The 12,969-nt window shown below is 41.3% G+C and overlaps 1 long non-coding RNA gene across 7 annotated transcripts in view; it reads right to left on the bottom strand.

The window, feature by feature from the left end:
* Window positions 1–4,115: 4,115 nt before the first annotated feature.
* LOC144291710 (uncharacterized) overlaps window positions 4,116–12,969 on the bottom strand; it is a 44,452-nt gene continuing 35,598 nt past the window's right edge. For 3 of the 7 annotated variants that reach the window (XR_013359092.1, XR_013359088.1, XR_013359093.1), the window contains exon 7: window positions 4,125–4,418. This is a non-coding gene — a long non-coding RNA (uncharacterized LOC144291710). Of the gene's footprint in view, window positions 4,419–12,035; window positions 12,487–12,969 lie in introns of all 7 variants that reach the window. The other 4 variants (XR_013359094.1, XR_013359100.1, XR_013359089.1 and 1 more) reach the window with 3 other exon arrangements.

Here is a 12,969-nt window from a genome sequence, read left to right as displayed (position 1 = left end):
GCCTGGGTGGGGGCTCAGTTGGTTAAGTGTTGGAGTCTTTTTCTTTTTTTAAAGATTTTATTTATTTATTTGGGGAGAGAGAGAGATCTCTAAATAAGATCTAAGATCACGACCACTGAACTCAAGAGTCGGAGGCTTAACCTACTGAGCCACCCTAGAATCCCATGTGTTTGACTCTTGATCTTGGCTCAGGTCTTGATCTCACAGTCATGAGTTCGAGCCCCTCATTGGGCTGCATGCTGGGTGTGAAACCTACTTAAAAAAAATTAGGAAACAGGGACACCTGGGTGGTTCAGTGGTTGAGCGCCTGACTTCGGCTCAGGGCGTGATCCTGGAGTCCCCGGATCCAGTCCCACATCGGGCTCCCTGCATGGAGCCAGCTTCTCCCTCTGCCTTTGTCTCTGTGTCTTAAATAAATAAATAAATAAATAAATAAATAAATAAATAAATTTTTAAAAATTAAGAAACAATATACAATTATCTGATTAAGTGAAAGACTGACTCTCCTTTCAAGTAGTACCAATAAAAGAAAATACAAACCTTGGTCAATTTGGGGGGTCCTTTTTCTTTGCAGCAAGAGTGATTTTTTCTTCTCCTCTCTGACAATCATCAGCTTCTCTGTATTTATGGGTCTGTTTCTGCTTTTGTTTGTTTGTTCATTTGTTTTGTTTTTACTATTCCACATGTAAGTGCAGTCATATGGTATTTATCTTTCTCTGACTTATTTCACTTGGTATAATACTCTCTGGCTCCATCTATGTTATTACAAATGGTAAGATCTCAATTTTTTTATAGCTGAGTAATGTTCTATTACAGATGTGTTATATGTTAGGTATATATATGATATATGTACACACACATACATACATCTATAATATTTTTATTCATTCCCCTTCAGTGGACATTTGGGTTGCTTCCATATCTTGGCCTTTGTAAATAACTCTGCAGTAAACATAGGGGTACATATATCTTTTCAAATTAGTGTTTGGCAAGAATAGATTTTTGGTTGGAGATGATCACCAACATCTCCAACAGACCTTGTGATTTTTCTGTACCCACTCTTCCCCTGGAATGGACTCCTCCCCAGCCTTTCCACATCTCAGGAAGAGCAACATTCTCTCATATCAGTTGGGCCAAAAATGAATAAGGTTACAAAAGATTTAAGTAACAGAATCATAAAAGTAGATGTGATGAATATATATCAAACTATGTGCCCCGAAGGTAGAGAGTATATTTTGCTGTCCATGGGACACCCACAATAATTGGCCATACCACTGGTCACCGCGAATGAAATCACTGTAAGTTTCAAAAAGTGGAGGTAATGTGGACATTTTCTATTCACAATGCAGTATAGCTTAATTTTAAAAATCAGGATTTTAAGAAAGTTATTTCTGCTTTTGGGACAAAGGAAAAGAGTAAATTCAAACTGCAGAATTTCTAAAAACCAGTGATAATGAAAATTCTACTGCTTATTAGATTTTGGATCTAAAGAATTGAACTAAAGCAGCACAGATGGGAATTGCCATAGCCTATGAAAGGAATATTTACTTAAAAGGAATGAAATAGAAAGAATAAGAATCAACTCAAGAAATTAGAAAAAAGGGCAACAAAATAAATCAGAGGAAGGCCGAAGAAATAAAAAGAATTAATGAGGTAGATAATAGGGGAGAACAAAGTGAATGAGTGAATACCTGGATCATTGGAACAAAATCAATAAAACAGAAAAGTCTTCTCAGAAATCAAGGAAGAGAAGCACCGGAGTGGCTCAGTGGTTGAACGTCTGCTGTAGGCTCAGGTCGTGATCCTAGGATCCTGGGATCGAGTCCCACATCAGTCTCCCTGCATGGAGCCTACTTCTCCCTCTGCCTATGTGTCTCTCTCTCTCTCTCTCTCTCTCTCTCTTTCTGTGTGTCTCTCATGAATAAATAAATAAAATCTAAAAAAAAAAAAAAAAAGAAATCAAGGACGAAGGAATAAAGGCAAAAAAATACAAAAGAAAACCAAAAAAACAAATGGCCAGGAGAAAAAATGCAGAAAGCAAGGAAATTTTAAAAACAATATTATGCAACTTCATCTAAATCTGCAAATTTCAAAGAAATGGAGAAGTTCTTTCCAGGAGAATATAATTTACAGAAACCAACTCCAGAACATCTAAATAAGCCAATTTTCATTAAAAAAAGAAAAGCGAAATAGTATTATAAGGGAGTTAATCTTTTTAAATTACCACGGTTCAGTTTCCTGGGCAAATTTAGCCAAACCTTTAAAAGATGGATAGTTCCAACACTATTTAAAACTGTTCCAGAACACAACTAAAGAAGTACAACGTTTTTTTTTTAAAACCCTGCTAGGATAACGTTGATGACAAAGACTGTAGAAAAAAAGAAACAATGAATGAATCTCATACATGAATATTGATGCATAGATCCTAAATAAAATATTGGCAATCAGAATGCAGCAGCATACAAACAGAATAATTCTTCATGACCAAGTGCAGCTTATTCTAAAAATGCAAGGACAGTTCATCAAAATAGATTGAAGGAGAAAAACCATATAATCATTTTATAGATGCTGAAGATATGTATTTGAGAATCCAGACTTACGTAAAAAAAACATTGAAAGGACAGATCAGGGACACCTGGGTGGCTCAGTGGTTGAGTGTCCACCTTTGGCTCAGGTCATGATCCCGGGGTCCTGAGATCGAGTCCCGCATTGAGCTCCCTATGGGGAGCCTGCTTCTCCCTCTGCCTGTGTCTCTGCCTCTCTTATGAATAAATAAATAAAATCTTAAAAATAAAAAGTACAGATAGGAAATTGGTGGCTTATGGGGCAGAGAACAGGGGTATAATATGGGGCAGATGCAAGCATGAGTGGGGAACAAGGTTCTCAATGTACATCTTTTTATATCATTTTCATTTTTGGACCATGTCATCCTTTTACCTGTTCAAAAATTAAAGTTCTCCATGAATGCTAAATATTATTATTTAGCTACCAATGTATTCTATGCCAGGGACTTTGGACTGTGTTCTTCTTGAAAAATTAAGCTTCAAGTGAATTACAGAGAAGTGCAACACTACGTCACAGAATTGTGGGTCAGAGCTAAATAAAAAGCAAACGTGCTGCTTACCTCCCTTCTAGAAGAGCTCCCTCTGCTCCATCCTGACTCTAGGGTGTAGGCTAACTCTGGCCTCGCTCCATGGCAAACAACCCTACTTACAGACTTTGTGAGTTGTCTATCACGCCCAAGCCCACAATGCTGATCTAATCTTTCATTTGATAAGGGAGGAAAACCAAACCATAAGTGATACACTCCAGTCATCGTGGCAGAGCTCGGGCCTCCGATCTGTCTCCCTCAAAAACAAACTGTAAAGTGGTTAAACGGGCAGTGTTGGCAGCAACTGAGAGAGAGCAAAAGAGCATGAGCAGAGGCCAAGGGAGAAGCAGGCTCCGTGCTAGCGGGGAGCCCAATGCAGGGCCCGAGATCCCACCTGAGCCGCAGGCAGATGCTTAACTGCCTGAGCCCCCCGGGCGCCCCTAGAGACGGATAGGTTTAAAGGGCTGCCTAAAGGCAGTGTCTAGGTCGGTCGTACACAGATGTCCCACTGCCACTTCTTGGCTTCTTTGTGAGCCTCAGCTGCTCACGTGACTTTGAGCCTTAGTTTCTCCCTCCGTAAAAGGGAAATGTCATTTCTACTCCATTTGTAAAACTCAATTTTTGGACCATGTCATCTTTTTACCTGTTCAAAAATTAAAGCTCTCTGTAAATGTTAAATATTATTATTTAGGTACCAATGTATTCTATGCCAGGGACCTTGGACTGTGTTCTTCTTGAAAAATCAAGCTTCAAGTGAATTACAGAGAAGTGCAACACTGTGTCACAGAATTGTGGGTCAGAGTTAAATAAAAAGCAAACATGCTGCTTGGGTGCATAATAGGTGCTCAATAAACAGGAGCTGAGAACAGTTGCTAGCATCATTGGGGATGGCAATGGTGTGTTTGTTGGTTTTTTTTTTTTTTTATTTTTATTTACTCATGGAAAAGAGAGAGAGACAGAGACAGAGACACAAGCGGACCCGTCCCTGCCCACCTCTCCATTCCTGACCTCCCCCCACTGAAGGGCAGAAACTCTGCCCCCCGCCCCCAGGTCTCCATTCTGCTCAGCTCAGGGATGGTCTCCTCCAGGAAGCCTTAGCGACGATCGCCTGGGCCCCACTCAGCTTACACTCACATAGGGACGTTGTAGTGTGGTTGCCTCTCGGCGGTGAACCTCCCTGTAGGGACGGCAGTGAAGAGCGGATCATCTGGAGGGCCACATCTGGACGCTCCGGCCCCACCTGCAAGGGGCGAGGAGCCCGCTTTGCGGGGCGTCCTGAGGGTAAAACACATGGAGCACTGGGGACACAGGTGGCACATAATAAGCCCTGTGGGAAAAAAATAAAAAATAAAATAAAAAATAAATAAATAAATAAATAAATAAATAAATAAATACAAACCCTGTGGGAGCGTGAATTATTATTATTGATCACTTTGAGGGCAGCGCTCTGTCTTATTCAGCTGTGAATTCTCGGTTTCCAGCCGAGGCCCTGGCACCGAATTCATGAATAGTAATAATGGCACTAACACTGACGGCAGGAGCAATGGGTGTGTGTAGAGATGGCACTGCACACAGCCCAGGCAACGTTCACGCCTCCGCACTAGCCCTCTGACGGCCCTATGCATGCACTTGGAATTTGGGGACTTCAGTCGCTGAGATTGGGTCAGCATCTTCTCCTTGTCCAGATTTTGTCTGGCAAACTCCTACTTGGACTTAACTCCCAGCTTCAAAGTCACTGTCCCCCGAGGAGCCTTGCTGGTACTCCCAGGCCACCTCGATTCTGCACTCAGTGCCACCAGGTGATGTTTTTCCTCTGTCTTTCTCCCTTTTCCAGGTATCTCCTTTACTCTGGGAGCTCTCCGAAGGCACGGACCACTTGGGATTCATCTCTGCATCACCAGGCCTAGCACGGCCCTGAGGTGCCAGTCCAGAACTGAGCAAAACGTGGTTCCTTTGGCGAGTGATGTGCTCACGGAGTGGCAGGTGACATGGACCATGGGCAGAGGGGTGCTGTGTGGGTGGACGATGGCCAGGGCTCCCGTCTCATAAGGTAGTTTAGCTGTAGGAAGCCAGGAGTGACCGCAGGTGCAATTACTTCACCCCCAGCTTTCCAAAAGGGGAGAACAAAGAAAAAATAAAACTTGTTTTGCCCTTCCTAAAGGCTGCCAACCACTTTTTGAGCCTTCATGATAAGTGTATACTCCCAAACTCTGTGGTATGTATTGATAGAAAGCAGGAACAGTGCCTCGTATTCAAAATACCGTTTCTTCTCATCAGAGTCTGGCCCTCCACAGAGCACGAGTCTCATCGACCTTACTCAGGAGCAGCTCACCCCATACAATCACGCGAATAATGTGTGGCAAGACTTTGGACCACTAACAGGGCACCGGCTCTTTCTGAAATGGTCGGAGCATGTTAGCAGTTGATAGTGATGTGAAGGGTTCAGTTTTCAGGGCTAACCACTGTGCAAGGACAGATGATTTTAAGCAGGTTGGGAAGTTTATTCATTAACCTTTGGAACCTTGACTGGCCTGGCAAACAAAATGTGTCCGAGAGTTGTCCATGTTACTGAGCTCTGCCTTGAATTATTTCGATACGTTCCCACATCTTTGAGATACTCCCTAAGATTCAGATCTTCAGTTGTGTTGGTTCAGGTCCTCTAAGAAGCAGATACCAACACCGTATTACACATGCATGAAAGAGATTTATTGGGGGGGAAATGCCTGTGAAAGAAAAAAGGGCAGCAAGCCAGAGTCTGCAGACAGAGATACAGGTCTGACAGCTTTGAAATTAGGTTGGAGGAAGGGAGGGTGGGTAGGAGTATCAGGGTGCAGGGCAGTCCTCAGAAAGTCTCAACTAGACAGATGAGGAATCCTCAAGTGAGAGGTGTTTTTAGACTCTCGTGTCTGCAGGAATGAGCCTGCATGAATGCCCTGCTATGTTCCGATGACCTCTCTGGGGTCACTTGTAGAAGGTCAGCTTTCTGTGTTGGGCAGATGGATTTAACCACCTTATCCCTTCCAGGATCCCCCACCCCAAATAAGGAGGATTGATAGGATCTTGGAAGTCCAACAATGATAAATATTCAGTATAAAAAGAACTACGTGAGAGGTGTTGTAACTCTTCCCATACAAAAAGAGAGAGAGAGAGAGAGAGAGAGAGAGAGAGAGAAAGGGGAGGGGAGAAGGTTTCTTAACCAAAAAAAGTTCAGAAAACACCTGTTTTTAAATAATGTTAAACAGATTTCCAGGATTTCTCACAGCTGTTACCAAACGGATCTATATCTTGAGTCTTCAAGGGAACAAAACAGTGTGTAGAGTTTGTCAAATTTATATAATTTATATGATCATCCACCGCTCCTCCACCCCCAAATTTGGTTATATTTTTTGAGTATCTTGTGTGATATATTTTTGGCAATGCCTCACATGTTGTATATCTCCTGTGTGTCCTTCTGGATCGACTCCCCAACCTTCCCTGCCCTGCTCTGTGCCCAAGAGGCTGACCTTCATGGAGGGTGGCCTTCCCTTGCCCTTTATCAAGCTTGTCCAAGTAGGACTTTGGGATGATGGAAATACTCTGTATCTGTGCTGTCCAGTAGGAGAGCCACTAGCCATTCATGGCTCATGAGCACTTGAAAGTATGGCTAATATGACTGAGGACCTGAATTTTAAATTTTAATTAGTTTAAATAGCTTACATGTGCCTAGTGGCTCCTGTCCTGGACAGCACAGTTCTAGATTTTGGTTGGGTTTGGCCAATAAGAAGCACCATCTGGGAGATGAGGTGGTAGGAGGAGAATAAAAAAGTTTTTGATTTCCCTGGTCCACTTCTGGTGCGGGTTGGCCGTGTCTTCCATCAAAGGCCTCAGCTACCTGACAGCCCTAGATTCTGACGCCAATTGCAATGTGTTTTTCCCCCACACCAAGCAATTCTCCAACAATTCAGCTGAATTCTGACTATTTCCTGGAGATGGCATAGGATCCCACAGGTTAAGGGCTCAATCCTATAAGACTGTCCCCTCCCCTTGCTTCAGATGCTAACGAAAGTCCAAGCTCTGACCTGTGCTTCTTACCTACCTGCTATAGATCAGAGAGGTTCCAACAACCTCCTCTTTGCATTTGATTAATTCCCTAGAGCTGCTCACTCAGAGAAACTCCAAGAAACACATTACTTACTAGATTATAGTTTATTATAAATGATAGGATTAGGAACAGCCAGATGGAAGACATGCATAGAGTGCGAGGTGAGGAGAGAGGGATGTGAAGTTTCCATGCTCTCCCGGCAATCCCCACAAGTTCACCTGCCTGGAAGCTCTCCATACCTGTCCTCTTGGGGTTTTATGGAGGCTTTGTTATATAAGCATGATTGCTTAAAAAATTGGCCATTGGCAACCAGCCTCTGAGTGACCTCCCCCAGCAAAGGTCAGCAGGGTGGGAATGAAAGTTCTAACCTTCTAACCACATGGTTGGTTCTACTGGCAACCAGCCCCTCCTCCTCAGATGCTTTCCAAAAGTCACCTCAATAGCATAACTCAGGTGTGGTTGAAAGGGTTGAAAAGGGCTTGTTGTGGGGCAGCCCGGGTGGCTCAGCGGTTTAGCACACCTTCAGCCCAGGGTGTGATCCTGGACACCCGGGATCGAATCCCACGTCGGGCTCCCTGCATGGAGCCTGCTTCTCCCTCTGCCGCACCCCCTCCCTGTGTCTCTCATGAATAAATAAATAAAATCTTTAAAAAAAATGGGGGGGGGGTTGTTGTGACTATCAGGACACTTTCACTGCTCTTATCACTTAGGAAATTCCCAGGGCTTTAGGGGTTCTGTGCCAGAAGTGGGGACAAAGACCTAATATCTATTTCTTGTTATACATTGCAATGTACTTGGGGAGCTTGCATGGCTCAGTTGGTTAAGCATGAGACTCTTGGTTTCGGCTCAGGTCATGATCTCAGGGTGGTGAGATCACGCCCCAAGTTGCACTCCTTGGTCGGCTAGAAGTCAGCCTGGGATTCTCTCTCTTCCTCTTCCTCTGCCACCCCACCCCCACCCCTGATGTGCACATGCACACTTTCTCCCTCTGTCCCTCTTTCTCTCAAATAAATCCCAATATCGGCAGCCCTCTCCATACAGCCACCATCTACCAGGTTCAGCAGACACTTCCAACCCTTTGGGGCTGTGGAGTGGTAAAGGCAACCTGTGGTTGGCAGGCTGCTGTGCCAACCTTGTAGGGCTCTGCGGCCCCTGCCCACACAATTACAAACAGTCCTGTGAAGTTCTGCTCAATTGCTCAGGTTGAGGTTGCCATCTGGTTCCTGCCAGGACCCTGCCTGGAGCACTGATGTAAAACTGGTGATTTTTAATTCTGAAAAATATGTATCATGCAGTAATAGTGAACGAGTCAGAAAACATTCATGATAAGGATGAAAAATCCTTTCCCCAAACACTCCTTGCCCCTCCACCTGATACACAGAGGCAAGAACCTCAAAACCCTTTCTGGCTTTGCTTTGAATGATTTCTTCCAATATCTCAAAATAATACGCTAAGGCCACTATTAGGGCTCCACGGACTTGCAACATCACTGGCACCTTTTTCTGGGTTGGATGAGAATTTCTGTTACATCCTGACACCCCTTCCTTCCCTTCCCCTCTCCTTCCATTTTTTGATTGTTATACTAGTAATTTTAGTAGTAGCTTCCTCTATTGGTTGCCCGATAGCTTTAAATAATATATTTTTAAATTTCTAGTTCTTGTTCCATTGCTTTCAACTGTGTGTCTTAACCTTTCATTTTTCAAAATGAAGGCATTACCATTTCAATCCTTACCTCTTTTTCCCTCCTCCCTTTTCCTCTCCATGTTTCTGTCCAGTCACATCTTCATTTTTTACATTATCCTTGTGGATAATATTTACATTCTGCTTTGTAACAAGTAAATTTTCTATGCTTTGTCTATGAACATTTCTGAAAACTAAAAGCCAGTAATCAGCATTTACATTATGTCAATATTGTCTACTAAGAATAGAACTTAGTAGAACTAAGCAAGCATACATTTTCTCTTTTTCTAAGTTTTTTTTTTTCTTTTAATCCCATTCCAACATAGTTAACATACAGGGTTATGTTAATTTCAGGTGTATGATATAGTGACTCAACATTTCTATACATTACTCAGAGCTCATCATGGCAAGTGTACTCTGAACCCCATCACCTACTTCATCCACCCCCGCCCCCACCTCGCCTCTGGGAACTAGCAGTTTGTTCTCTATACTTAAGATTCTGTTTCTTAGTTTCTCTTTTTTTCTTTTGCTTATTTGTTTTGTTTCCTGAATTCCACATATGAGTGAAACCGTATAGTATTTTTCTCTGATTGACTTATTTCACTTAGCATTATACTGTCTAGCTCCATTGGTGTTGTTGCAAATGGCAAGATTTCATTCTTTTTTATGGCTAAATTATATGCTGCAATAGACATGGGGATGCATGTATCCTTTTGAATTAGAGTTTTTGTATTTTGGGGATAAATATCCAGTAGTGCAATTACTAGATCATAGGGTAGTTCTATTTCGAACTTTCTGAGGAAACTCCATACTGTTTTCCAGAGTGGCTGCACCAGTTTGCATTCTCACTAACAGCGCATGAGATTTCCTTTTTCTTCACATCCTCGCCAGCACCTGTTGTTCGTTGTGTTGTTGATTTTAGCCATTCTGACAGGTGTGAGCTGATATCTCATTGTGGTTTTGATTTGCATTTCCCTATGAAGAGTGATATTGAGCATCTTTTCATGTGTCTGTTGACCATCTGGATGTTTTCTCTGGAGAAATGTCTGTTCATGTTATCTGCCCATTTTTAATCAGATTATTTGGGTTTTTTTGGGTACTGAGTTGTAAAGTTCTTTATAGATTTTGGATAAGATTATTGGATATGTCATTTGCATATATCTTCTATTCAGTAGGTTGCCTTTTAGTTTTGTTGATTGTTTCCTTCACCGTGCAGAAGCTTTTTATTTTGATGTAGTCTCAATAGTTAATTTTTGCTTTTATTTCCCTTACCTCAGGAGACACATGTAGAAAGATGTTGCTAAGACCAATGTCAGAAAAATTGTTGCCTGTGCTGTCTTCTAGGATTTTATTGTTTTCAGGTCTCACACTTAGATTTTTAATCCATTTTAAGTTTATTTTTGTGTATAGTGTAAGAAAGGGGTTCAGTTTCATGCTTTTGCATGTTGCTGACCAGTTTTCCCAGCACCATTTGTTGAAGAGACTTTTTCCTATTAGCATGCATTTACTCTCTTCCAGGTCCAATGTCATGGTGCCTTGTTAGTCAAAAGGGAGCATTCATGGCATCAGGGACAAATGTACTTTTCCTGCCTCTCAAACTTGCTTTAATTTGAGTACTTTTCTATTTAGACCATGACTATTTTGTACAAATTTTATTCCCTCAAGCTTTGATTTTTTTTCCCTTATAAAGAGGAAAACACATACTCTATATTCCGAATATCATTTGGCTCTGTAGTCATTTAATTAATTTCTTAGAATCCTTTTCATTTTTCCTCTTTAAGGCAGTGTTCTTGAAATTCAGTGACTTTTCCCAATTGCCTTCAAGACCCGTGGCTCACTTTGTAACCTGGGTTCCTTTTCACTGGAATCCTGGTTGCTCCACAATTTTCTGTATTCCACAGTTCCCCCTTTCTCAGTTTTGCCCACTCGCTCCTCCCAACTCTCTTTTTTGGGAGCACATCATTAGGTAAATTTTTAGAAGAAAATGGATGCATGAAGCAAGATATTCGGAACATATGAATGTCTGAAGATGATGTTCTTTTTCTTGTTTTTAAACGGGACATAGAAGTCTGGGTCCAAAATAATTTTACCTTCATATTCTGAAGCCTTTATTTCAGTGTCTTCCAAGATCCGTCATTGCTGATGAGAAATCTGATCCATTTTGATTCAAATTCCCTTATAGTTCCTGGTTTACATTCCTCCCCACTCCCACTGAGAGCTCAGAAACACTATCCTGGGGGATTTGATATTTCAAGGGCTAAGTCTTTTTTTAATTAATTCTGATCAATATTTGTGTTTCCCTTCAGCTCTTGGAATTATTTTATTGTATCTTTGATAACTTTCTTCCCTACTTTCTTATTGCTTTCTGAATTTCTCTTAATTGGCTATTAAGGGCTGCATTTGTCCTCCAAACCTCATTCTTATTCTCTTATTATCCTTCCTTTGTCATTTTGCTCAATATTATAGGAAATTTCCTCAATTCCATCTTCTAATCTTTCTATTAATAAATTTTTAGTTTTTGGGATGCCTGGATGGCTCAGTTGGTAAAACATGAAACTCTTGATCTCAGGGTTGTGACTTGGAGCTCCATTTTGGAAGTAGAGATGACTTAAAAATAACATCTTTAAAGAAGAATCTTTCTTAGCTATTATTATTTTTTAATTTTGACAATTTAATTTCCCAGAAATATTCACTGCTCACTCTCATTTTTGTTTAAGGAAAAGAAATCTGGTTTCCTGGTTTTCTCTTCTGGATATAATGTCCTTTTAAGTCTCTGTTTTCTTGAATTCGATCTCTTATGATGTGCTTTTCTATTTTTCCCTCAAGTATCTTATTAGTCCATTAATTTTTAAGAATAAGTAAATAAGAAAGCTGTTTTATGATGGGTTTGTTTATCTTTCCCCTTTAAATGTTTGTTCATCTTTAGGTGTCAACTCATTTTTAGGAGTGAAGAATAGCAATGCTGTCAGTTTCTGTGTCTGGGGGCTTGTCCTATCAACTGGCAAGCTTCTCTCTAGGGTATTCCTGAACAAGAAAACCTTACTTTAGGATGTCAATACTCACACCAAACAAAATAATTAATGTCTTCAGAGGGAAAGACTTGATTTTTTTTGGCTGGGGTTCAGCCTGGAGTCCTGCCTATAAGACGCACTCCTTTCTCCACCGTCCTCCATTGTCACTCACCTCATGTACTCTGGGCCGCATATACCTTTTCTCTGGTTTATCTGTTGATGTACTGACATTCTTCCAAATGCGTTTTGTCTTCCTAAAATCTGTCAAAATTTCTTCTTCAGAGATGGCTCCCCTCCTGTTCTCTTCATTATTATTGATTTATCATTAAGAAATTCCTTTCGATCATTTTGAAAGTATCTCAGGAAGGAGGGAAGGCAAATTCTTGGCCTCAGTTCACCATCGTGAAATAGAAGCCTCTGGAATATCACTTAGGCAATCCACAGCATGCGCTCGGAGAATGTCACCTAAAGGCCTTTAATACTTCTCTTGGAATCACTTTATGAAAACAAAAAACAATTGAGGTATTTTTGATGAAGAAATCTTCCCAGTCAGAAGTTGTTTATCTGAGCTTTTACTTGGCAGTGTAGAGTTGCAGGTGACGTAACAGGTCTTCAATAAATACCTGTTGAACAAATAAATAAATGAATGAACAAATGTATGACTAAGCCTCTAATTAAACGTCCCTTAGAGTCTCAGTAAAACATTTGTTCATTCATTCATTTATGAACAGTCGGTAGAGCATGGAACTCTTGATCTCAGGGTCCTGCGTTCAAGCCCCACAGTGGGCATGTAGTCTACTTTAAGAATGAATGGATTAATGAATTAATGAATTAATGAATAAAATAAACCACTAATTAAAAAACAGTATAAAGAGCAGCCCGGGTGGCTCAGCGGTTTAGCCCCACCTTCGTCCCAGGGCATGAACCTGGAGGCCCCGCGATCAAGTCCTGCGTTGGGATCCCTGCATGGAGCCTGTTTCTCCCTCTGCCTGTGTCTCTGCCTCTATCTCTCTCTGTGTCTCTCATGGATAAATAGATAAAATATTTTTAAAAAACAGTGTAAGGAAGTGGATAATATGTATGTTCAGTAAAAAAATAAGTGGAAT

This window comes from Canis aureus, chromosome 20 (assembly GCF_053574225.1).
Source record: "Canis aureus isolate CA01 chromosome 20, VMU_Caureus_v.1.0, whole genome shotgun sequence".
Taxonomy (NCBI): Eukaryota; Metazoa; Chordata; class Mammalia; order Carnivora; family Canidae; genus Canis; species Canis aureus.
Note: the sequence above shows the minus strand (reverse complement) of the source record. Positions and strands in the feature narration are given on the sequence as shown.